This window comes from Taudactylus pleione, unplaced genomic scaffold, assembly GCF_031769625.1.
Source record: "Taudactylus pleione unplaced genomic scaffold, aTauple2 ptg000442l, whole genome shotgun sequence".
Classification (NCBI taxonomy): domain Eukaryota; kingdom Metazoa; phylum Chordata; class Amphibia; order Anura; family Myobatrachidae; genus Taudactylus; species Taudactylus pleione.
Genome location: NW_028284844.1, coordinates 8,581,651 through 8,609,129, shown reverse-complemented (window position 1 = coordinate 8,609,129; position 27,479 = coordinate 8,581,651).

Below are 27,479 nucleotides of genomic sequence, written 5' to 3'. Positions count from 1 at the left end.
TGGTTAAAGCACCCTGCTTCCAACATTTTATAGACTATGGCGTTCATTTATAGTATAAAGTAGGGGTGTGCACCGGCCACTTTTCGTGTTTTGTGTTTTGGTTTTGGATCTGGATCTTTCTTCGTGTTTTGGATCTGGATTGGTTTTGCCAAAACCACCCTTCCGTGTTTTGGGTTCTGGGTTTTGTGTTTTGGATCTGTATTTTTTTGAAAAAAAGCATAAAAACAGCTAAAATCACAGAATTTGTAGGTTTTTCTGCTCCTATGCTATTATTAACCTCAATAACCTTAATTTCCACTCATTTCCAGTCTATTCTGAACACCTCACACCTCACAATAGTGTTTTTATGTCCAAAAGGTTGCACCGAGGTAGCTGGATGACTATGCTAAGCGACACGAGTGGGCGGCACAAACACGTGACCCATCTAGGAGTGACACTGCAGTGGCAGGCAGGATGGCAGTTAGAAAAACTAGGCCCCAAACTGTACATAATGCAAAGAAAAAAAGAGGTGCAAGATGGAATTGTCCTTGGGCCCTCCCACCCACCCTTATGTTGTATAAACAGGACATGCACACTTTAACAAATCAATCATTTCAGCGCCAGGGTCTGCCACACAACTGTGGCTGAAATGATTGGTTCGTTTGGGCCCCCACAAAACAAGCTGGCAATTAATGTGTCCCTGCACAAACTGGCTCTACGGAGGCAAGATGTCATCCTCATCCTCCTCATCCACCGATTCCTCACCCTCTTCAGTGTGTACATCCTCATCCTCACAAAGTATTAACTCGTCCCCACTTGAATCCACCACCACAGGTCCCTCTGTACCTTCTGGAGGCTGGTCTCCCTGGAAGAGCTGATAATTCATTTTGATGAACATCATCTTCTCCACATTCTGTGGAAGCAACCTCCTACGCCTTTCGCTGACAAGGTTCCCGGCTGCACTAAACACTCTTTCGGAGTACACACTGGAGGGGGGGCAACTCAGGTAAAATAGAGCCAGTTTGTACAGGGGCCTCCAAATTGCCTCTTTTTCCTGCCAGTACAGGTATGGACTGTCTGACATGCCTACTTGGATGCTGTCACCGATGTAATCCTCCACCATTCTGTCAATGGTGACAGTATCATATGCAGTGACAGTAGACATGTCAGAAATTGTTGCCAGGTCCTTCAGTCCGGACCAGATGTCCAAACTTGGTCCTGCCTGCCCTGCATCACCGCCAGCGGGTTGCTTAGGATACCTAAGTTTTTTCCTGGCAGCCCCAGTTGCGGGAGAAAATGAAGAAGGAGCCGTTGACGTGTCACGTTCCGCTTCAGCTGACAGTGTGTTCACCAGCAGGTCTTTGCACCTCTGCAGGCTTGTGTCGGCCGGAAAGAGAGACACCACATAGGCTTTAAACCTAGGATCGAGCACGGTGGCCAAAATGTAGTGGTCTGATTTCAACAGATTGACCACCCTGGAATCCTGGCAAAGCGAATGAAGGGCTTCATCCACAAGTCCCACATGCCGAGCGGAATCGCTCCGTCTTAGCTCCTCCTTCACTTTCTCCAGCTGCTTCTGCAAAAGCCTGATGAGGGGAATGACCTGACTCAAGCTGGCAGTGTCTGAACTGACTTCACGTGTGGCAAGTTCGAAGGGCTGAAGAACCTTGCACAACACGGAAATCATTCTCCACTGCGCTTGAGTCAGGTGCATACCCCCTCCTTTGCCTATGTCATAGGTGGATGTATAGGCTTGTATGGCCTTTTGCTGCTCCTCCATCCTCTGAAGCATATAGAGGGTTGAGTTCCACCGCGTCACAACCTCTTGCTTCAGGTGATGGCGGGGCAGGTTCAAGAGTGTTTGCTGGCGCTCCAGTCTTCGGCACGCAGTCGCTGAATGGCGAAAGTGGCCAGAAATTTTTCGGGCCACCCAAAGCGTCTCCTGCACGCCCCTGTCGCTTTTCAGAAAATTCTGCACCACCAAGTTTATTGTGTGAGCAAAACATGGGACGTGCTGGAATTTGCCCAGATGTAATGCCCGCACAATATTGGTGGCGTTGTCAGATATCACAAATCCCCAGGAGAGTCTAAGTGGGGTAAGCCACTGGGCGATGATTTCCCTCAGTTTCTCTAAGAGGTTGTCGGCGGTGTGCCTCTTACTGAAACCGGTGATACACAGCGTAGCCTGCCTTGTAACGAGCTGGCGTTTCTGAGATGCTGCTACTGGTGACGCTGCTGCTGTTGCTGCGTAAGGTGATACATCTACCCAGTGGGCTGTCACAGTCATATAGTCCTTAGTCTGCCCTGTTCCACTTGTCCACATGTCCGTGGTTAAGTGGACATTGTGTACAACGGCATTTTTCAGGACACTGAGGACACTTTTTCTGACGTTTCTGTACAGTCTCGGTATCGCCTGCCTAGTGAAGTGGAATCTAGACGGGATTTGGAACCGGGGACACACTACCTCCATCAATTGTCTAAATCCCACTGCACTAATGGCGGATACCGGACGCACGTCTAACACCAACATAGCAGTCAAGGCCTCAGTTATACGTTTTGCTTCAGGATGACTGCTGTCGTACTTCATCCTCCTCGCTAAGGACTGTTGGAGGGTCAATTGTTTAGTAAAAGTAGTGGTGTTCCTACTTCCTCTCTGGGATGATGAACGACTCCCAGCAGCAGCAGCAACAGCAGCAGCGGCAGCAGTAGGCGTAGCAATGCAGGATCCTCCGGAGGAATCCCGGATAGGAGAGTCAGTCATGCCAGTGATATGGCCTGCAGGACTACTTCCGATCCTGACTAAGGAGGAAATTGACGAGGAGGGAGTTGACGGTGTGGTTTGCAGGCGCTTGGATACAACAGGACAACGGGATTTAGGTGTCCCTGGACTGCTTACGGTCTGAGCCAAAGTTTCTCAACTTGACAGTAACTTTTTATGAACGCGCTGCAGGTGCCGTATAAGGGAGGATGTTCCTAGGTGGTTGACGTCCCTACCCCTACTTATTTCACCTTTACATATGGTACATATGGCAAGACAGTTGTTGTCCGGATTTGGATAGAAATATTGCCAGACCAAAGAGGTGGAATGTTTGGTCTTCTGCCCAGGCATGACCGTGATGGGCTTTTTCATCCCACGGACAACAACTGTCTCCCCCGGAGCCTGATTTAAACAAACCACATCACCATCAGAATCCTCCTCGCCAACTTCCTCCTCAGCGCCAGCTACCCTAGTATCCTCATCCTGTTGTACTTCAACAGTGACATCTTCAATTTGCATATCAGCAAGTGGACTGTGGGTGCTCCTTTCAGCACTTGCAGGGGGCGTGCAAATGGTGGAAAGAGCCACCTCTTCCCGTCCAGTGCTGGGAAGGTCAGGCATCGCAACCACCACCACACTTGGACTCTCTTTGGGGATTTGTGATATCTTCTTAGAAAGCACAGTTCTTCGCTGTGCTTTTGCCAGCTTAACTCTTTTGATTTTTTTAGTGGGAGGAGTGCTTCCATCGTCATGTGAAGCTGAACCACTAGTCATGAACATACTAGGGATCGACCTTAGCCGTTCCTTGCCACTCCGTGTCGTAAATGGCATATTGGCAAGTTTACGTTTCTCTTCAGCTAATTTAAATGTCTTTTTCAAGGTCATTTTCCTGAACTTTGCCATTTGGGATTGTATGTGCCCTCTACTATGACATTGGGCATCGGCCTTGGCAGACGACGTTGATGGCATGTTATCGTCTATGTCATGACTAGTGGCAGCAGCTTCAGCACTAGGAGGAAGTGGTTCTTGATCTTTCTCTATTTTATTTTTATCGGAGAAAGTTTGGTCCTCCATTTATGTTATATCGATTTGATATATACGTGCGGCTAAACACAGAAAATAAATTTTTTTTTGGTTCGGACTGGAGTGTACTTTGTGGGTTACAGCACCCTTTAACGGTCAAGCCAGCCGGCCTTTTACTTATGACACAGGCGCACTCTTGGCACTACTTTGTTGATGCACGTGCGGCTACTGCGCACACAATTCACAAACACAGAAAATAATTTTTTTTTGGTTTGGACTGGAGTGTACTTTGGGGGTTACAGCACCCTTTAACGGTCAAGCCAGCCGGCCCTTTACTTATGACACAGGCGCACGCTTGGCACTACTTTGTTGATGCACGTGCGGCTACTGCGCACACAATTCACAAACACAGAAAATAATTTTTTTTTGGTTTGGACTGGAGTGTACTTTCGGGGGTTACAGCACCCTTTAACGGTCAAGCCAGCCGGCCCTTTACTTATGACACAGGCGCACGCTTGGCACTACTTTGTTGATGCACGTGCGGCTACTGCGCACACAATTCACAAACACAGAAAATAATTTTTTTTTAGGTTTGGACTGGAGTGTACTTTCGGGGGTTACAGCACCCTTAACGGTCAAGCCAGCCGGCCCTTTACTTATGACACAGGCGCACGCTTGGCACTACTTTGTTGATGCACGTGCGGCTACTGCGCACACAATTCACAAACACAGAAAATAATTTTTTTTTGGTTTGGACTGGAGTGTACTTTCGGGGGTTACAGCACCCTTTAACGGTCAAGCCAGCCGGCCCTTTACTTATGACACAGGCGCACGCTTGGCACTACTTTGTTGATGCACGTGCGGCTACTGCGCACACAATTCACAAACACAGAAAATAATTTTTTTTTAGGTTTGGACTGGAGTGTACTTTCAGGGGTTACAGCACCCTTAACGGTCAAGCCAGCCGGCCCTTTACTTATGACACAGGCGCACGCTTGGCACTACTTTGTTGATGCACGTGCGGCTACTGCGCACACAATTCACAAACACAGAAAATATTTTTTTTTTTGGTTTGGACTGGAGTGTACTTTCGGGGGTTACAGCACCCTTAACGGTCAAGCCAGCCGGCCCTTTACTTATGACACAGGCGCACGCTTGGCACTACTTTGTTGATGCACGTGCGGCTACTGCGCACACAATTCACAAACACAGAAAATAATTTTTTTTTTGGTTTGGACTGGAGTGTACTTTCGGGAGTTACAGCACCCTTAACGGTCAAGCCAGCCGGCCCTTTACTTATGACACAGGCGCACGCTTGGCACTACTTTGTTGATGCACGTGCGGCTACTGCGCACACAATTCACAAACACAGAAAATAATTTTTTTTTGGTTTGGACTGGAGTGTACTTTCAGGGGTTACAGCACCCTTTAACGGTCAAGCCAGCCGGCCCTTTACTTATGACACAGGCGCACGCTTGGCACTACTTTGTTGATGCACGTGCGGCTACTGCGCACACAATTCACAAACACAGAAAATAATTTTTTTTTGGTTTGGACTGGAGTGTACTTTCGGGGGTTACAGCACCCTTTAACGGTCAAGCCAGCCGGCCCTTTACTTATGACACAGGCGCACTCTTGGCACTACTTTGTTGATGCACGTGCGGCTACTGCGCACACAATTCACAAACACAGAAAATAATTTTTTTTTAGGTTTGGACTGGAGTGTACTTTCGGGGGTTACAGCACCCTTAACGGTCAAGCCAGCCGGCCCTTTACTTATGACACAGGCGCACGCTTGGCACTACTTTGTTGATGCACGTGCGGCTACTGCGCACACAATTCACAAACACAGAAAATAATTTTTTTTTGGTTTGGACTGGAGTGTACTTTCGGGGGTTACAGCACCCTTTAACGGTCAAGCCAGCCGGCCCTTTACTTATGACACAGGCGCACGCTTGGCACTACTTTGTTGATGCACGTGCGGCTACTGCGCACACAATTCACAAACACAGAAAATAATTTTTTTTTTGGTTTGGACTGGAGTGTACTTTCGGGGGTTACAGCACCCTTAACGGTCAAGCCAGCCGGCCCTTTACTTATGACACAGGCGCACGCTTGGCACTACTTTGTTGATGCACGTGCGGCTACTGCGCACACAATTCACAAACACAGAAAATATATTATTTTTTTAGCACTTGGGGGGAGCACCCCTGATGGACAGAGCACCCCCTGGACAACACTACAGCACCCCTTTAGGACTGGGACACTGCACAGGACTTTGGAACTGACTGCACAACACAGTCCAGCCAGCCCCTATGGACTTTGAAGTAGTGGACACAGCCCCTATTAACAACAGCAGCACAGCACAACACAGCCAGCCCCTATGGACTTTGAAGTAGTGGACAACAGCAGCACTACACTACACTACACTACACAGCACTAACTCCCACCCTCCCTCTTCACTGTCCACAGCCGAGTGAGAAAATGGCGCCGACGCGGGTACCTTATATAGGATCCAAAACCCGCGAGACTCGGAAGGCGGGATGATGACGTTTTGCCTCGATGTCAGATCCGAGTCAGGCGGGAAAAGTCGAGCCTGACTCGGATCGGACTCGGATCGGGGGGGCTCGGGGGGGTTCGGATTTCAGAAATCCGAACCCGCTCACCCCTAGTATAAAGTATAAGGAGCAAAACTCCATTTTGAAATGCATTATCTACTCCCCAGGTGCATAGACAAAAACTTTGTGGCAAGATTTTGAAGGAGCCCCTGTCCCAATGCTTCTAAAGAGACACCTCTCCCCATAGCAGTTGCTAACTTTATATCCCGTAGTAGTGCCCTAGTTTATTTTTTAAATATCAGTCATGCCCCAAGTTTATTTTATGAACCCTAGTAGTGCCCTAGTTCTCATTACGGGTGGTATGTATCAAAACTTGAAGAGAGATAAAGTACCAACCAATCAGCTCCTAACTGTCACATTACAGGCTGTGCTGGGAAAATGACAGGAGCTGATTGGTTGGTACTTTATCTCTCTCCAAACTTTGATACATCTCCCCTTTGTCACACTGTAGGGCTGCCAGGACACATTATGCCACACAGTACCTCCAGTTCACATTATGACTTAGTATCCCCAGTTCATATTATGCCACATTACAGTGCCCCAAATTCAAATTCATATTATGCCACACTATAGTGCCTCCACTTTATATTGTGCCACATTACAGTGCGCCAGGTCATATTACGTAACATAGTGCCCTACAGTTCATATTAAACCACATTACAGTGCCCTCCAGTTCAGATTATGTCACATTACAGTGCCCTCCGGTTCAGATTATGCCACATTACAGTGCCCAGTTCATCATTATAACATCCACTGACTACACACACCTCTCACTGAAAATGGAATGTCTCCCCATTGAGGCCGGGCAACAGGTCAAACCAAATTGTTTAGCAGGCAAATATGTTGAATTGGTTTGCAACAACATTATTTAACCTGGTTTTGTAGCCCGCAGCAGTGGCAGTATCTGCCAAGGCCGTAGGGAGGGTTGTGCGGCCGGTGTCTCCGCACAGGGCGGAATCCTCTAGCGGCACCGGCCACGAACTGCCCGGCACCGGAAAGGTCTGCAGAAAGAGACCTGCAGTGCTGCGCGGCGCACACCAGCAATGCCATCGAACATCCCCGCCCTCCACCTACCTCCCAGAGGAAAAGGTAAGCACTCAGGGGGAGGAGGGAGGCGGTGGTGAGCGAGAGGGGTGGCAGTGCAGCACAGGGCGCACTGCCATCCTGCTATGGCACTGCTATCTGCACCCAGTATAGCTACACATATGCTTCTGCCCTGCTCATAATTTATACAAACCAACATAAACATTTTTACATTTGGGGCCCCTGATGATGAATAGGGCCCCAAATGATTATAAACAATGACAACACTAAATCAATTTTTATACACGTGTGAAAGAAAGGATTTATTTGTGCTGAATACATTATATTAATGCTGCCTCTAAATTGCAAATAAAACAGAAAGAATATCAGACTCACTTATACTTCACCCTCCTGTTTATAAAGTTTATTGTGTCAAAGGATTTCTAAATGAAGACTATTTTTAGATGTCATTTGGGGTGAATGTTAATATCCCATTTCCGAAATGAGCAGCTATTTACAGAAGTGGAAGTCTCTCCACAATAACACGCATAATCTTATCAAAGCAGCCTCCTGCATTACAGGAGAATTGTGATGGGAATCCTTTTCACAAACAAAAGATTCTGCTTATAGTGGAATAGCATTGATCCACTAAGATGCCCTTTCCTATGGGCGGCGGAAATAATGATTGTACAGTAACCTGGAAGTAGTGGGTTCAGCCAGTACAATTACTAATTTCAAGTAACCAGTTCAGTAGATCAGCATAAATAGTAAATCCCTGCTAAATAGTGGCTGTGTTTCCCCAGGATTTGTAATTTGTCTCCTAGAAATCCTAAAGACTTAAAGAACTCTGACATAAAGAACACTGACGCATTTTACACCAAAACCCAGAAGTAAAATGCGTCCATATAAAAGATACAAGTAGTTTTATATGTTGAAACATACAGTACTTATATTAAGATATGTGTGACATCATACTATGTTATATGCTTCTGTTGCAGAAAGAAGAGTTAAAGTTGTGTGTCCACCCAAAAAAAATCCCCATCATAATAAGAATACCAGCACCAGGTTATGACAGGCTAGGCTGGTGACACTATAGCTCAGTCCCAGCCTGTCACTCAGTCCCGACCTGTCACTCAGGCCCAGCCTGTCACTCAGCCCCAGCCTGTCACTCAGCCTGTCACTCAGTCCCAGCCTGTCACTCAGGCCCAGCCTGTCACTCAGCCCCAGCCTGTCACTCAGTCCCGACCTGTCACTCAGCCTCAGTGTGTCACTCAGGCCCAACCAAGGGCTGAATTACCTTTCATGGCATACTTGTGCCTTCATAAATCCAGCAAAACATAAGACTACATGCCTATAAATTATTAAATCAAAATATGTGCATTAGATCTATTTTATTGAAGCAGAACAGACTTATGAAGTGATATCCTAAAATAAGTTTCGGGCAGTGGCAGATTTTACCCCAGTCACATCCGGCACCCCCAATGATTGCAATAGCAGCAGTGACTGGCTTCACATTGGAAGCACTCTTTGCTATTCACATACCGGACAAAGTCAAGGGGAGGGGCTTTCTTTTTTTTTCTTTTCTGGGTCACTCCTATTACTTTTTTAGATACTACTGTCTCGGAGGGAATAAGTTCCTGTATTTATTGTGCTGCATGTCTTTATGAGACTATGGACATTTATAGAGGGTGACCAAGGTACAAGCTTCTTTTCTCTCCAAACCAGTGATTAATCTGTGGTGAACTTGCAAATCATGATAGTGATGATGATTGTGTTGCTCAGATGGGGCTGAAACAAACCCACAAGACAATGTCAGTGGCGTAACAATGGCCCCCACAGTCCCCACAGTGGCTTGGGGGCTCTGGGGGCTGGATTAAGGGAGGGAAGTGGGAGCATGGTGTTTATTGAAGTCACACTGTTTCAAGGACAGCCAGCCTCCCACAGCAACCATTGAGACTATAGACACAGCGCCACCGTCTTCTAATGTGGAGCTGGCCGCGAGCCTATCGAAGCTCGCGGATCGGCAGCCAATCAGCAGCGGCTGTCAGTCTGTGAGCTCTGTTTTGGCTCGCTACCAGCAGCAGAATGATGGCAGTGCTGTGTCTTAGTGCAACAGTGTGACTACAAATCAACACCCTCTGAATTCCAATACTCATGGGAGGAAGGGTAAGAGGCTGCTAGAGGGGGAGAGAGGGAGGGTAAGAGGCTGCTTGAGGGAGAGGGGCATAATGTGTAAACGGGGCATTACTGTGCGGCATAAGGTGTTATAGTAGGCATTACTTTGTGGCATTATGTGTAAGGGGCATTACTGTGTGGTACAATGTGCTTTAAGTGGTATTAGTGTGGCATAAGCATTATAAAGGGCATTACTGTGTGGCATAATGTGTCATAAGGGGCGTTATTGTGTGGCATAATGTGTAAGGGGCATTACTGTGTGGCATAATGTGTTGTAAGGGGTATTATAGTGTACCATAATGTGTTGTAAGGGGCAATAAGGTGTGCCATAATGTGTTGTAAGGGGCATTACAGTATGATATAATGTGTTGTAAGGGGCAATGCAGTGTGGCATAATGTGTTATAAGGGTATTACGGTGTGGTATAATGTGTCATAGGGGCATTATGGTGTGGCATAATGTGTGGAATTACTGTATCATGAAACCACGCACCTTTGCTGGAGTGCGCATGTCAGTGGTGCACGCAGAAAAACTTCTGTTTTGGGGGGGCGGGGTTGGCATCAGAAACTTTTTTGGCAGGGGGGAGCAAAATTAGTTACGCCACTGGATGAGGTCATAATTAGTAAATAATTAGAAACCTTGGCACATGCTGATATACATTCAAACTGACTAGTAAGTTGAAATGAACAAGAAAATAAATTATTATGTAATCACAGAACTGTTGGATCCACACTACAAGGGAATTTGTGCCCAGCAACCTTTAGGTAATAAATGTATTGATGAAATGCCTCAATTTTTTTTACCAAAACTGGTAAATTATCACCAAAAAATGTCTCATAGAGAATAAGAAAATATGTAAAGACCACTGCAAAGAAATATAAATCAATGTCAATGAGACTGATGCAATAGTTGTCCCGAAAAACATATGGACACAAAACTGAAAAGCAACATAAATTGCTCAATAGTATTTGCACCTGATTGCGATCCCTTTTGAAAACTGCCCGAAACTTGCTCATAGGATATAATTGTATCCAATGCAGAAAGTAGAGCAGAGCTGAGTCGTGTCCAAGGATGGTGGACACGACGGATGCAACTCATTTCAAGATATTTAAGATAAATACGCTAGCTTTTAGGGGAGGATTGGTCATAGATCATAACTGGGAAATGGCCCCTATAGTCATGGGGCCAGTTATTGAATTTTTATAATTCTCCTGTACTTTGATTATTTTATTTATGTTTTTACCCTGGGAATAAATATGGATGTGATTTTTTTTATTGTTAAAGATAATTGAAACCAGTGGGAGGATAACAGCGAACTAGACCCAATAAAAACGATCTGTCTTACAGTGACTGGGTTCAGTGCACCTGTAGGATTTCCTAGACTCATCTGCACAAATACACATGGCTCTATTCATGCTAAATAGCCCCTCTCGGGGCGACAGGTCCCATATGATTCGGCCGCACACATACTTAACACTGGGTGCTAGGTTTAGGTTCAGTGCTTACTCTGGTAACTCCATGCCGTTGGATTATGCTGAATCACTCACATAATTGAAATGTGTACTCCACCCACTGGTGTGATGACCATGCCAACTTGTGTTTGCTCCACCTACCAATGCAAAGCTTCTTCTACCTGAGTCTTAGCTCCACCTACTGTGACAGGTACCACCCACTTCTGCCAAAAGGTTTTGCATTGACCCCACCTACCACTGATATAGTGCCAGCTAACCCAGCCTATTTTGTGTTGTGCCTGCCCAGCATCCAGTAGGCCCTGGCATACACAATGCAGCATTCAGAATCTTTTCCCAAGGCCAATTACAGTTCCCAATCATCCAGCCCTACTAGCTTCAATGTCTGTTCAGTTATTGATCGACTTTCTATTTAATTAACATTTAGAAGAGAAAACTATTGTGCTATGTCACAGGGTTTTTACATTCACCTCCATCGGCCTCGTATAACCCCAAACATAGTAACACAGCCAATTCCTGCAGCAAGCCGCTGCTCAGACCTGTCAGTAATTTCTCCGTTCGTCAATGTTGCACAAAGTGCAGACCCTTATTGTAATTTACTGATTCTAAAAGTTAATTCAGGCCATATTGTATGTCCTGGCTTACGGTTTTATATCTTCTCCCCAGTCATTTACATTGTGGATTTCCTTTTTCTGAGAACCCAAAACCAGACCGTTTGTAAACCAATATAGCAAGTTACAAATGATTCTGTCAATCCATATTTGCATCACCCTGCGCTTAGCATGGCAATGTAATCTTCGCCGCTGCCTGCGTGTGTTTGGTGGAATTAATAACGCATAATTAATGTAACTTGGAAAAAGGTGTTTACAAAGAAGACAGCGCTCAAAACCTATTTATTACTTTATTGCAGAATTGATTCAGTATCTAAATAGAATGTTGATGATTATGGGCCTGATTCAGAGCTGGACGCAAATAGCGCTCGATCAGCCTGAAAATAGGGGTGGCTATTCAAATGAACCGTTCGCTGTTTGCGGTCTGTACACGCCTTTAGGTCTGAACATGCGAACAAAACTTGCGGTCGTTTTTTGGGAAACTACGCCCCCTGGCCGCTCGCATCCTACGTCATGTCCACTATTTATTAGATTAATCGAGTACATCGAACAGGGTATGAGCTGCTCGCTATTCTTGTGGTTGGTTTTTGCTACCACAATTTTGCGAGCTGTTCTGGCTTCAAAAAAACCCAGTGACGTGGTCAATGACGCTGCTGTTTTAATTATGCACACCCATAAAACGCCCGTTTTGACCTTTAAGCACGCCTGCGATCGGATCTCCACTCCCCGTTTTCAAGCACCTTCCCCTGTTACCACCCACATACGCCTCTTTCTGTCACTCAAAATAGCAGGCATTCGCTATTTTGCGAGCACGTGAATTTTGACCGCACTGACTGGTTCGCGCATGCGTATAACGATCCATACGCATGCGCAGTTGGCCAAACATCGCTCGGAGCGAACGAGCTGCCGCTTACGAGTGGCTCTGAATCAGGCCCTATGTTTCAGGTCCAGGATGATTCGCAAGTTCTTTGCCATCTGTCATGGCTACAATCTCACGTACGATGATCGTAACAAAACAAAAGCTCTCTCCATCCTTGTGCTTACACCAGTGACAGGGCCAAATGGATGATTTCATGTGCTTTAAGAGCTCAGTGCCTGAACTGGAGCTGCTATGTGGTTATATAAATAGCAGTCTTGTGAGCTCCACGTTGATGTATGAATTATTAATACTTTCACGCTCAGTTTATAGGTTGAAGGAGAACTTGAAGCCAGATCGTCCATTACTACCTGGTATCTAGACGCAACACTCTGGAGAGATGGAACACAGGCCCCCGAGAGTTTATTTAGAGCGGAGACTGCAGAGCTCCTACAGTACTTATCGTCTCTTATAAGCAAAAATGTAAAGTTTCACATAGCGGTCTCATTGTTTATCAGGCAAATCATGAAAAGTATTTATAGTGTACTAGAGATGGGCAAAATGTTGAAAACTGGCCCACGGAACATAGGGATTTTTTTTTTAAACTGTAACTTTTTATTTTTCTTATTAAATACTTTTGTGAAACTACATGTTCCAGCAGTCCCTGTCTGTCAGGGTATTGTTTGTTGAAAGAGGCGTGTTCTACTGCACAGACTCATGTCTCCCTGTTCTCCAGGAAGGCTTGATGCCCTGTCCCAAAATGGCTGCCGTGATCACTACTGAGCATGAGCAGGGGCCATTTTGTTTTTTACTGTGTAAGAGTGATATGGTGGGAGACACTAGTCTCCTACTCAGCTTCTATGAGAGACCTGGGTAATTACCTGCATATAAAGCTGTACCAGCATCCCTGCACTGCTACCCACACTCGCCGGCTGGTGAGTTGTATAGAACCCCGCCTCGCTCCATTACCAGTATACATATAACAGTGAGTAGTAATAATAATAATTGACAACCATAGCTTGTCTGCCCCTGTTCCACTATTCCAGACAGAATTGTTATGTAATGCCGGCTGTCGGGATGCCTCCTGTCAAAATACCAACAGCGCCACCCCGATGGTTTCCATCCCGACAGGAGTCTGGTAAGCATACTTACCCTCCCCCTTCTCCCCCTAACCCTCCCTTCTTGTAGCCTATCCTTAACCCTCCCCACCCCACACCCTAACCCTCCCCGTTAGTGCCTAAACCTGTCTCCCCCCTTTGTGCCTAAACCTAACCCTCCACCCTTAGTGCCTAACCCTAACCCCCCCTAGGTGGGCCTAACCCTAAAGCCCCCCCTGCCAAAACCTAATACTAACCCCGCTATTTTACCTAATCCCAACCTTCCCCACCCCCACCCCCGCGGCAACACTAAGGGCGCCCCGGACTTACCTGGTTCAGGCTGGCATCTGTCTGTGTTCCGGCATCGGGATTAAGATAGGCGTCAGTATTTTAATGCCTGTCTTAAGTCCCATGTCAGACTTCCAGCTTGGGGATTCGGACCGGCGACACGCCGTCCGCCGGTCTGCTACCTACATCCCCTCCAGACACAAATGGCTGCAAGTCTAGGAAACTGCCAAACCCCGATATGGATGCATTTTGGTACTCATGCGTTGTGCGGAAATGCATATATTTCCACCACAAAAATGCCCAACGCAAAAAGCAGCCCCCTTACAGTATTCCGCACCTGTACGTAGACACAGAATAGGCGCAACGTGTTTACCATTTTCTAAACAGCGAATTAACTGCTCTCACATTGACATTGCTTTGCCATATGATAAACATTTTACGGTGATGCCGTGCGGTGACATATTTACAGAAGTGATTGAATCCAGAACGATACAGTTAATGTGATTAGCTGCAGAGAGAATAAACTAGAATAAAATGTTTAGACTAGGTAAGACGTGAATAATGCTCGGATCATGCATCCACCATCCTTATACCTTTGAAGTCAAACTTGACACCTATTAAATATATGGATTTTCATTGTCTATTTTAGGGCTCCCCGCCAGGGCTCTCTTGATGTTCAGACTGCACTAATCTTGTTATTGGGGGATGTGCGATCATCTAGAAATGACTGAATTTCATCAGTCTTGACCAAAAATCTGCTTAATTGTTTTAACATAGAGTTTTGGCTCAGATGCTTAGTCTAATGTCTACATCTCACAGTATTATACAGTACAAGCCTCACGCTTATTTACTGTACAACTCTCCCCTTCGGCATTTTTAGATACTTTCCATGTTTAAGCTCTTAATATACTTTAATAAATAACATGCGCAGTTATATGAGTCACTGAGTCACAGATAACTTTATTTTGTTACATTTTACCACCGCAATTTGGGGACGTTAGTTTACTTACAGTATATTTTGGGTGCTGGGTTTCGACTGGGCGGAGGCCTTGCGGACAGACGGAAATTGATCTGCCATGTGGGGGTATCATGGGATTGTTAAGGGCTTGTTGCCCGACTTCTGTGCTTGTTTGAGTCGTGCGGACAGAGGATGACTTTTCAGATAGATCTTTTGCATCCAGCATGGGGCGGGCGCAGGTGGTGATATTAATGATGACTGCTGCAAATGCGGACGTAAAAAACAGTGGGCCTGATTCAGACAAGGTTTGCCACTGCGCATGCGCACGTCAGAGCAGTCTCCGACGTGCGCATGGGCGAGACCTGGCTAGCAACGGGCGCTCTGTCGTTTCGGGGCTCTAACCAATAGGAGGTGGCTGTCGCACCGTTTTGGAGGCGGGCAGGGGGGGTGGCTGGCCAAACGGAGGCGTTCCCGACGGAACGCCTGCTGTTTGGGGGCGGCCCCACTGACATCATGAGTGATGTCAGTGGTGAGCTTCCGGCTCTATTAAGAGCCAGAAGCTCACTGGGGCTTGCAGGAACGAGACCCTACCGCAAGGGTCTCGTCACAAGCCGCGATGGTCGAGACCATTGCGACCATCACCTGACCATTCGCATTAGCTGTGGATGGTCACCCACAGCTATGCGAGCAGCCCGGAGGCCGCACCAAAAAAAAACAAAAAACGCCATGATTCAGAGCGAGCCGTCCAGCTCTGAATCAGGCCCAGTGTTGCGGAGCAACTCATACGCATGTAGATGCACTGATACTTGTACGGATGGGCTTATAGTTGCATTAGTAAGTACTGCAAACAAGACAACCACGTTCGGAGCACCCTGTGACAGCTCTATAAAGTGCGCCCTCACATTGGGTCTCATTCAGACCCCGTCGCAAGCACCGATGTGCTTGCAACCAGGTCGATAGTTAGCCCTGCACACGCGCAGCGGCCGCACTGCGCGTGCGCAAGCCCCGGAGCGAGAGAAAACTCTCTCGATCCAGAGCTCTCTACAAAAGGGGCGGCTGTTGGTGTTGATCGACAGCTTGCCCCGTTTTGTAGGCTGGCTGGGGGGGTGGTTTCCAAAACGGAGGCGTTCCTTAAGGAATGTCTACCGTTTTGTGTGCGGCCGCTCTGACATCATCAGTGATGTCAGTGGGGAGTTTCCTGCTCTTTCAGAGAAGGAAGCTCCCTGGGGCTTGCGGCTGCCGAGACCCAACCTTAGGGTCTCGTCGCAAGCCCCGATGGTTGCGATGGTGTTCACCATTGTGTCCATCAACCTGGTCGGTCGCTAAGCTGTGGGTGGTAACCCACAGCTTACCTAACGACCAGGAGGCCACACTTCAAAAATGAAGCGGCCGCCCTCATTCAGAACGAGGGCCATTGTGCGCGTCAAAGCCAAAAATGGGGGTATGGCATAATTACCATAGGTCACGCCCCCTACGTGACGTTATTTGGAGGCGTGCCCGCATGGCACGCCTCCAAATAATGTCAGGCTGGGGGGAGCCTCACTAGCTGGGCTTCCCCCAGCCCTCTCCCATCACTGAATAGAACCCGCTCGCATGCGCACAGCATCCATTCAGACTCCGGTGTCCGTCACCGCCACATAGCTGCGGCAGTGGGGGTCCCCAACCTCCAGATTTCACCACCCACAGGCCACTTCGGCCCACGGGTGGAACAGCGGAACAGTACTGTCCGGCTGAAATCGGGATGTTGGGGAGTGGTGCACCCTCTATGGGTGGCGCCACTGTTGGACCGCACTGGTCGGACACCCCTAGAGCTGGCCCTGCACGTATGCATCCAACACAGAATGAGGCTTATTTTGAGTAGCAATTCTTTTTTTCTTCTTTAGACAAGGTCTGTTACAAAAATGCAAAACATGCTTTTCCATTTGTGCCTGGGGGTGGTATATTTGGTCGACATTCATCAACATTCATGTAATGGGCCTGATTCATTACGGATCGCAAATGCGATCGCGGCTGCGATTACGCACACAGTCTCACTGCGAAGATATGTTAATCCAATGCGATCGCTATGCCCTCGCAGCACAACATAAGGATGCCCACTTTCCCTAACACACATCCGTAATACTTAGCAAGACTGCGAAACCATCGGTGACATGGAGTACCATCGCAACCTCACGCACACTTGCACAAGCTCTGACCTTACTCAGAAATTGCTAACCTCATCACACGCTATAAGCACTCAGGCTGCGTATGGCATCGCCAACCACCCCCGTTACCTTACCACCCACAAATGGCACTTCCTGTCAATCACTCTGCAATGGGTCTGCGTAGTCACTGCGGTCGCAGTCCCGACTACAGCGGCTAGCTCGTGCACGTGCACTGCGATGCATACGCATGCGCAGATCGCAACAATCGGCCGATTGCGTGCATATGTCAACATGATGAAAATTAATTAGAATGTTGACAAAACGTTCTTGGTGGTCTTGTTGTGACTTACAAGGATCAGCTGGTCTGGCCATTCCAGAGGTGCCTGATGTTTTGATGACTTCCGGCTCATCGAGCATCACTTCCGGTGGTCAGTAGCGCTCACCCTAACCTCTAACCCCCCCTAGGGCCAAACCCTAACCTCCCCTCCTATAGCCAGACCCTAACCCTAGTGCCTAACCCTAAACCTCCCCTCCTGTAGTCTAACCTGCTGCTGCAGCCTAACCCTCTGGTCTTTGCAAAATGTCAACATTTGTTCACATTTCGACAATGTGGACAACATCACTGTCGACATTTCGGTGTCGACATTATGTATGTTTACTTTTTTGACAGCAGCTGATCAGTCCCCTTAGCACATCCATATTCAGCCACATTCAAGTTTTGGGAACTGACCCCAGAAGGTCATTCCGCATCTGGGTTGGCACTTTTACAACGATCTGCATCAGACTGAATATGTACATGGTGGAATGAGTGGAAATGGGACTTCAAAGTCCATCGAATGACCACTGTACTGTAGGATCACATTCATTTCATCTCCGTCCACTTTATCTCTCGCCAAGGCTTAGTTCATAGACCGCTATATGTGCCATGGCTTAGAGTCTGCCAATGTCTGGAACAGTGGAGACATGCCCTTAGTTGTACCACAATGTTGATAATTTTTTAATAAGGGTCAGGGTTGTTGAATGAGAATTCCGTGTCATCTGGAAAACATCAAGGTCATGTGCTTCAAACCATAGAGCGACTACACTCGGTCTGTGTATGGGGGCATTGTCATCCTGGAAGACACCTCTCCTGTCAAGATAGAAATACTGCAATTAGTTTTGACCATACCATTTAATTAAATGACTGTACCCAACCATGGCAAGACAATGCGTCCCACACCAGTACAAAGCCACCAGATTCCATCACTATTGGAAGCAAGCACTTAGGATAGTAACATTCTCTAGGTTGGTGCCACATGTTCCCTTTGCTGAGAAAATCATTAACGATGATTCAACTGACTATATCACCTTAATCCACTGTTTCGTGGTCCATTGTCTGTACATTCAATAGATATTTGATTGTTATTGACCCCAGTAGGTATCCTTGAGTTTGTGCACCCTGATTGTATCACACTAGCGTCAGGACTGCGAATACTCAGATCCCCAAGCCCTGATGCAGTGAGGGCAGCGCTAAATATAATACTCACACTAAATATTCTATCCCTCTGCCCGTTGTACCAAACTGAATCAAAAAGGGTCAGCACTAAATCAGCTCAGGTCATTAAGGCCTTATATTTATCAGATTCCTTAAAATCTAGCCAGTAAAACCTCGTTGTGGTAAATGTGGAGAGACGATCCCATGCAGACAGCACAATCTCTTCCATGGTCATGTACATGTCTAGATGGGTAAACCATTCTTTGATAGTAGGGGGAGACGTTGATCTCCATTTAATTGGTATAACTACCTTAGCTGCACTGTTCATATGGCACAAGAGGACTTTTTATATTTAGAGATGGGCCAAGAGATGACATCCAGAAGCTGAAATTCTGGGCCTTCAGGGACCCCTTCTCCTACAATGTCTTTTGCAATTTGAATAACTTGGGGCCAGAAGGAGGCCAAGGAAAGGCAAAGCCACCAAATATTTGAAGGAGAACTTAGGTTTCCATTACATCTCCAGCAAACATTGGGAAGGCCAGGAAATATTTTATTCAGAACATTAAGACATCTATACCACCTCGCAACAATCATATAATGTGTCTCAAGAACCGAGACCCTCGGAGAGGAATCATGTAAAAACTGAGACTATTGGTGGTCAGTTAGGGAAATGTTCAGCTCAGTATTCCAAGTGTTAGTAAACTTGGGAAATGTAATAAAGGTACTATCTATCAATAATCTATAAAGAGCAGAAATGGAATGCCGAAGAGGTGCTTCCTATGAACATAGCATTTCAAAAGAAGTCAGATCCCTAGGTAATACTGTATAACCTTTTTGTTTACCTTGCTCACAAATGACACAAGTTGAATATATGACTAATATTCTGATTGGGGGAGGCTTAATTCCAGACACAGATCTTGAAAAGGACGAACCCCTCTGGGACCAATTAACTGATTTAGGGCCGTATTCAATTGCTGGCGAAAAGCCGAGATTGGGAAAAAGTTCTCGCCGGTGACATCATTTCGTCAGGCGAAAACTTTTCCTGTATTCAATTCCACAGACTTTTCGCCGCTGCGAAAAGTATGCGCCTTGTAACCAGAGAGAAAGATTCACCTCTGAAAGGAGACGGAAAAAAGTGCAGAATTGGGGGTTTGGGGTGCAAAGTTGCGGGAACACCCCTGCAGCCTTGGGACAGTCCCTCAAAGGTAAACTGCATCAAAAAAAGATTAAAAAAATACTTTAGTACACCCCCAAAAAGTACTTTCGTTTTGGGGGCAAAAAAAAAAAAAGCTGGGGGACAAACTTAAAAAGGAGCGAAATCAATTCCAGGGGGTCCCCCAAGTATGCCCATGCTTTTATTTTGATTGCAGGTACTTGCTGAAGGTGCGCCTTTTAAGTTTTTTAAAAACGCACTTTAGCAAATTTTAACCGTGCTTGCACCCATTTTCATGTACCCCAAATTTGCTGGAACTACTTATTTTGGCCAAAAAAAACTGCTAAATGCTAATCTTCACCACTTGGGCAAAGACGCTAAATAGCACCAATTGAGAGCATTTAAGCACCCCAAATACCTCCAGCAGGGCTATTCGGGGGTATCCATAGTGATTCCCCATGTCAGTGCGTCTTTTGGGGGGCGTCAGGGTGATTTCCCCAAATCTGACAGGACTTTTCGACGATTTCAGTTTCGCCGGGACGCACTCTTGCGTCCTTTGCAATTGAATAGGGCGAATTGCGGTGATGAGCGCGATACTTTTCCGGAGCCAAAACTAGCGATGACGGCGAAAACTCCGGCATGCGAAAAGTCCAGGACTTTTCGTCGGCAATTGAATACAGCCCTTAGCCTTAAAATCACAGGGGAGTTCCCAAATTCGAAAGGTGTGAATATCTAGGCTCGGAAGGAAGTCAGGGGGAGGAGTAGTCAATGGGGAATGTACAGAGGAAATCGACGACTTGACCCCTCAAATTCTTCCAAATTCTTCCAAATTTGAATGGTGGGAGAAATAGTGGAATTGTCCATTATACAGTCAGGTGCATAAATATTGGGACATTGACAGAATTCTCATATTTTGGCTTCTATTCATCACCACAATGGCTTTGAAATGAAACAAACAAGATGTGCTTTAACTGCAGACTTTTAGATTTAATTTGAGAGTAATTACATCCAAATCAGGTGAACGGTGTAAGAATTACAACGGTTTCTATATGTGCCTCCCACTTTTTAAGGGGCCAAAAGTAATGGGACTATCAACTCAAAAGCTATTTCATGGACAGGTGTGGGCTATTCCCTCGTTATTTAATTATCAATTAAGCAGGTAAAAGGTCTGGAGTTGATTCTAGGTGTGACATTTGCACTTGGAATCAGTTGCTGTCGACTCTCAATATGAGATCCAAAGAGCTGTCACTATCAGTGAAGCAAGCCATCATTAGGCTGAAAAATCAAAACAAACCCATCAGAGAGATAGCAAAAACATTAGGTACGGCCAAATCAACTGTTTGGAACATTCTTAAAAAGAAAGAATGCACCAGAGAGTTCAGCAACACCAAAAGACCCGGAAGACCATGGAAAACAACTGTCGTGGATGACAGAAGAATTATTTCCCTGGTGAAGAAAAACCCCTTCACAACAGTTGGCCAAATCAAGAATACTCTCCAGGAGGTAGGTGTATATGTGTCAAAGTCAACAATCAAGAGAAGACTTCGCAAGAGTGAATATAGAGGGTTCACCTCAAGATGTAAACCATTGGTGAGCCACAAAAACAAGAAGACCAGATTAGAGTTTGCCAAACAACATCTAAAAAAGCCATTACAGTTCTGGAACAACATCCTATGGACAGATGAGACAAAGATCAACTTGTACCAGAGTGATGGGAAGAGAAGAGTATGGAGAAGGAAAGGAACTGCTCATGATCCAAAACATACCACCTCATCAGTGAAGCATGGTGGTGGTAGTGTCATGGCGTGGGCATGTATGGCTGCCAATGGAACTGGTTCCCTTGTATTTATTGATGATGTGACTGCTGACAAAAGCAGCAGAATGAATTCTGAAGTGTTTTGAGCAATATTATATGCTCATATTCAGTCAAATGCTTAAAGAACTCATTGGACGGCACTTCACAGTGCAGTTGGACAATGACCCGAAGCATACTGCAAAAGCAACCAAAGAGTTTTTTAAGGCTAAAAAGTAGAATGTTATGCAATGGCCAAGTCAATCCCTGACCTGAATCCGATTGAGCATGCATTTCACTTGATAAAGACAAAGCTGAAGGGAAAATGCCCCAAGAACAAGCAGGAACTGAAGACATTTGCAGTAGAGGCCTGGCAGAGCATCACCAGGGATGAAACCCAGCGTCTGGTGATGTCTATGCGTTCCAGACTTCAGGCTGTAATTTCCTGCAAAGGATTTGCAACAAAGAATTAAAAAGTGAAAGTTAGATTTAGGATTGTTTAGTATGTCCCATTACTTTTGGCCCCTTAAAAAGTGGGAGGCACATATAGAAACCATTGTAATTCCTACACCGTTCATATGATTTGGATGTAATTACCCTCAAATTAAATCTGAAAGTCTGCAGTTAAAGCACTTCTTGATTGTTTCATTTCAAAGCCATTGTGGTGGTGAATAGGGGCCAAAATATGAAAATTCTGTCAATGTCCAAATATTTATGCACCTGCCTGAAGGTATAGACTGAACCCAATGCAGAGCTTGTAAGGAAATGGCACTAGAACGCTCTTCTACTGAAACCCTTTGCTTGTCCGAAGAAATTTAAATCAATCAACAATTGTACTTAAATGTACAGCTTGATAGTAAAGTAAGAAGTTCGGAAGCTGCCTGCCTACCTTTGTTCTATAGAGAGTCTCATGGTGAAGTCTATTCTGCCATACCAAAAAAAGTGCCACACCAACTTCTGAAGCTCTCTAAAGAAAGATGGGAGGACCCAAATATGAAGCATTTGTAGGTAGTACAAGACCTTTGGGAGAACATTCATCTTAATTATATTGACTCTCCCAATCCACAAAAAATGTTTGGGCTGCCAAGCCTGAAGGTCTGCACTAAGTTTCTGTAACAAGGTGGAAAAATTTGCCTGAAACAGGTTTCTAACATCTTTTGTCAACTGGATGCCCAAGTAGTGAATTTATGAAGGATGCCAGTTGAACGCGAATGCCGATTGCAAACCCTGGACCAAAGAATCTGGAGCGGATAAATTAAGGGCCACGTACTTTGAATAGTTAATTTTGAAGCTAGGTAAGGTACCAGATTTCTGCAATTCATTAGACAAGTTAGGTAGCGAGACTACTGGATTCAAGACGATCGCAAGTAGGTCATCTGCAAAGAGGGATAATTTGTATTCCGTGGTCCCCAACCACTAGCCACTGAATGTCCGGGGTATGACGTATTGCACGTGCAAAGGCCTCCATACACAGTATGAAAATAATAGGAGACAGTGGACATCCCTGCCTGGTCCCGTTTGAAATCAAAAAAATGTTCAGATAAGATCCCATCTACTTTAACCCGTGCACAAGGATTTTTATATAAGGCCAATATTCTGGCAAGGCACACAGGACCCAGGCCTATATGTCAGAGCACAAATAAATCGCCAATCCACCCTATCAAAGGCTTTTTAACAATATTGTAGGAGTCTATGAAGACATAGCCTTAAACATCATTTTTTGTTGTGTTCATACACTTATCTCTGACACCACCCATGGTATATACACAAAGGGCCACAGGTCACTTAACACTCTATCACAACTGTGCATGTTCGGTGATACAAACTACTACGCAGTTACAGTAGTTTGGTCTCTCCCTGTTTCTAGCAATCAGTGACAGTTATAGCCTACACCTATCACAATCGCGCAGGCTCAGCGACACAGACAACCACGCAGTTAGCTGGCCTACCCCTTGCTTCTAGCAACAAATCTATACATAGCATAAAATAAAGTCCCCGGTAACCATCTGTCTATGTGTTCGGGCTAATCTCGAGAACCACTGGACGGATTATGATTCAGCTTTCACTATTCTATAGAGCATTTGTCGAGGAAGGTTTAGGTGTATGACAAAAGGGAGCCGAACAGTGACGATTTTAGTGAAACAAGTCAATGAAAAATCAGACGTCCGAGCGCTGACTAAACCTTTAAAGATATATCACAACGATGGACTCTATTTTATACCATGTAGAGATTGATACATATTATCCGGTTTCTTCAGAAAAATTGATGTGAGCGCTGTTTACTGTTACAAAATTACAGTTTTGCACTTTTTTTTTTCTTTTTACTGTTCCTATTTCATTTATGTGAAAAGCCATTCTTTCATTTCAAATGGGTGTAGTAGGTATTACCGCCGGACTCATGTCCGGCAGTTCAAATCCCGACAGTGGCAGCCCGGCAAGGGTGAAAATCCCGATCGTCCCTAAGGTAAGTATCGCTAACCTAATTCCCCCCCCCGTACCCTCCCTTAGGGGTGCCTAACCCTAACCTCCCCCCCAAGTGCCTAACCCTAATCCCCCCTCTAAGTGCCTAAACCTAACCCCCCCCCCTTCCTCGCCGCCTAAACCTAAGTCCCCCGAGGGGGTACCTAACACTAACCTCCCCCCAGGGGTACCTAACCCTAACCCCCCCTTTCCCCTAGCCTAACCCTAACCCTCCCGGGTTCGATCGGGATGCCGGGCATCGGTCTTCCGGCGTCTGGTTAATGACAGGCGTCTAGATTTAGACGCCTGTCATTAGTACCACGCCGGGATTAGAATGTCTGGAAGCCGACGGTCGGGATTTAGACCGTCGGCTTCCAAACTACATCCCTTTCAAACTATTCCAATTCCTGGTAAGGGTCAGCTTTGGCATAACAATAAACAAAGCACAGGCATCGCGGGGCCCAGTACAAGTGGATCATGCCTCCCAAAGCCCTTAGGGTACAAAGGTGTAGCGTTGAGTGCTGAGTGATTAAACAAATGAGAATTGTACTTACTGTACCTGCCATCCTTACATTCAATTATGTGGCATTGAACTTGGTTGTGCTTCCCTTCATCCACGACATTTGTGATCGCAAGCCAACAGCCATGGTTCTATGTATTCAGAAGATGAGGATGGAGAGACATAAGCTGGTCTATTCACTAAGCCTTGGAGAGAGATAAAATGGAGAAAGATAAGTCCCTTACAATTAGCTCCTGTCACTTTTCAAACACAGCCTGGAAACTGACAGTTAGGAGCTGATTACCTGGGACTTATCTTTCTCCATTTTATCTCTCTCCAAGGCTTAGTGAATTGATACCAAAGAGTTGAGAGGTGGAACCATAAATAAAAATATCACTGCAAGTGGAACTCATTAGCAAATGGAGCCCATATGGCCGTATTCAATTAGAAGTGAAAAGTCAGTTTCAATTGTAGCATCTTTTCGCCAGCGCGATAACGCAATGCAGTGTAATAGGCGAAAAGGTTTCGCCTATGAATACCCGCCGGAATAAAGTGCAGAATTGGGGTTTTGGGGTGCAATGTTGCGGGAACCACCCTGCACCCTTTGGACACCCCCCCCCCTGATGCTAACTGCATCAAAAAAACGCAAAAAAAACCCCAAAGGACACCCCAAAAAAGCACTTTGAAAAAGTGGGCGAAAAAATCAAAGTAAGGGTACAAATTTAAAAAAAATTGCAAAATGCTATTCTTCACCACTTGCTCAAAGAGGCTAAATAGCGCCTATTGAGACCATTAAAAAAAAAATACCTTTAGCAGGGCTATTCGGGGGTACACAGAGTGAACCCCCATGTCAGACCATCTTTAGGGGTGTGTCAGCCTAATTTCCCCAAAACTGACTGAACTTTTCGCCAACTTAAGTTTCGCCAGGTCTCGTTTTCGCACATTTGCAATTGAATACGGGGATACCCGGGGACGAGAGCGATAACTTTTCGCTGGCAAAACCTCCGATGACGGCGAAAAGTCCGCCCTCTGACTTTTCGCTTCTAATTGAATACGGCCCATAATCTGACTGGACGTAGACAACAAGCAGAATCTAGAACATACCAAGGTCAGAACAGGAGAGACCAGAGCGACAGGATAAATACAAAAATGCAGATTCGGCTCTGTGTACTGTCACAGGTGTAGCATACAGTACAAGCAGCTACTTAAACCCATAGGAGCCAATGAGCTGAGACCTGTAATAATACAGCACTTTCCTAACTAGTGACTCATGGATTCTCGGGAAAGATAGTCCTTCCAGGGGGGGGGCTTAAAGGGCCGCCTAGAAGCCGTAAGAGCTGTGACATCAGAATGCAGGAGGCTACCATCTGTTAAAGCCCCAACTGTGAGTGCAGTTGTGATAGCCGCAGCTTCTTATACCTTTTCCAGCAAATTTGATTCCCCTAGAATTCTGCCTGACATCTTATTTTAATCATCCAGCAGGATCTTGGGAGCTGATTCAGACCCGCTCGCTAGGATGCGATCGCTCGTAGCTGGCCGATATTTGCAATCTGCGCATGCATATGCATCGCAATGTGCGTGCGCAAACCAGTGGGAACGCTTGGGAAGAAATTACTCGCTGCGCATAGACAGCCCAGCAGAGTGAGTGACAGGAGAAGCCGATTGTGGGTGGTAACAGGGGCAGTCCACTAGAAACGGGGGAGTGTAGGTGCAGTGCAGGCGTGTCTGAGTGTCTCAACGCCGTTTCAGAGGCGTGCATAATTAACAGGCAGCATCATAGTACACGTCACCTGGTTAAAATACACACTGAAGTGATCGCAGTGCTTGCGGCAGGGTATAGTCAACCTCAAGCGATGCGATCGCATCCGATGGTGCTCGATGTACCAATGGTTTCACATGCACTTCCAGGAGATGACGGGTCTGAATGAGCTCCTCGGTTCCATTCGTGCAGGCTCAGCCTGGCACTAGTTAGACACACCTCTTCTTCTGAAAACATCTTTGCTACTTCCAGTTGGAATGCCAATGTCTAGAACGGTATGCAGTCCAATGGACTACTGCTGGTGCTTAGCCCTCGGGAAGGGGTAAGGTAAATGGGTGTGGGTAGCAAATAATACTTTATAGCCTAGGCTTTCTAGTTCCATCACTGGACAACTACACAGAACCAATTTTCCTGTTGTGTATGAGGAGGAGGCAATCCTCAGCATCCGCACTTATTTTGTATCAATGGACACCTGACATACCTCGCACCTGTCCTGATTTTAGTGGGACATGCCTGATTTGAAAGCAGTTGGCAAATACTGTATGTTCTGTGATAGAAGCACTGGAGAAGTGTGGAATGGCTGCCCTATATGTCCCAGATTCCTGTCTTATGTCTATTAAAACCCCCAGGAGAAGTCTGTTGGATAAGCAGACTAGAAATGTCGGCTTCTGTGAAAAGCCGGAATGGGTCCTGGGGGTGTGGATGTGAGGAGAGGGAGGGCTCCATCCACAGGCCACTTCAGGTTTTTGGCCTTTCAGGATGGTAACAGGCTCATTAGGGCTTGCACCTGAAAGTGGCTCAGATAAGCTGTGTTCGGTTGTAGCTGAGTGTCTCATACCTGGGAGAGCAGGCCTGCAGGTTAGCTTGCTCTGAGGCACTGCTGGCTACAAACCAGAAGGTACTGTGGATGGAGTTTTATTTAGTGTTTCGTTAATGAGGGAACTTGATGTCTAGTTAGTGCCCAGCCGGGCTAGGGTATATTTTGTGTTTTGTTTCTTTGAGTTTTGATATTGCACAATAAAACTGGCGCATCCAGCTTGTATGAAAACTCATGACTGGAGTGCTATTTCCTGGCTGCTGTGTGTAAGGTGGTGTCCTTCTATCCCAGGAGAGAGACTCCCTACCCCGCCCTTATCACAATACCCTTCCCCGCACACCAAAAACACTGCATGCATGGCAATAAAATTGTGGATTTCTGCTAAGTACGCACACCGGGGTGGTGTCCATGCCCTCTATAATGCAAACACGTCCAACATCCCGATTCTGAAGCTACCCCTTGTGTACACACAATACCACTTCTGTATACTAGATGTTATTTTCAGTATCTGCTATTGTTATGATAGC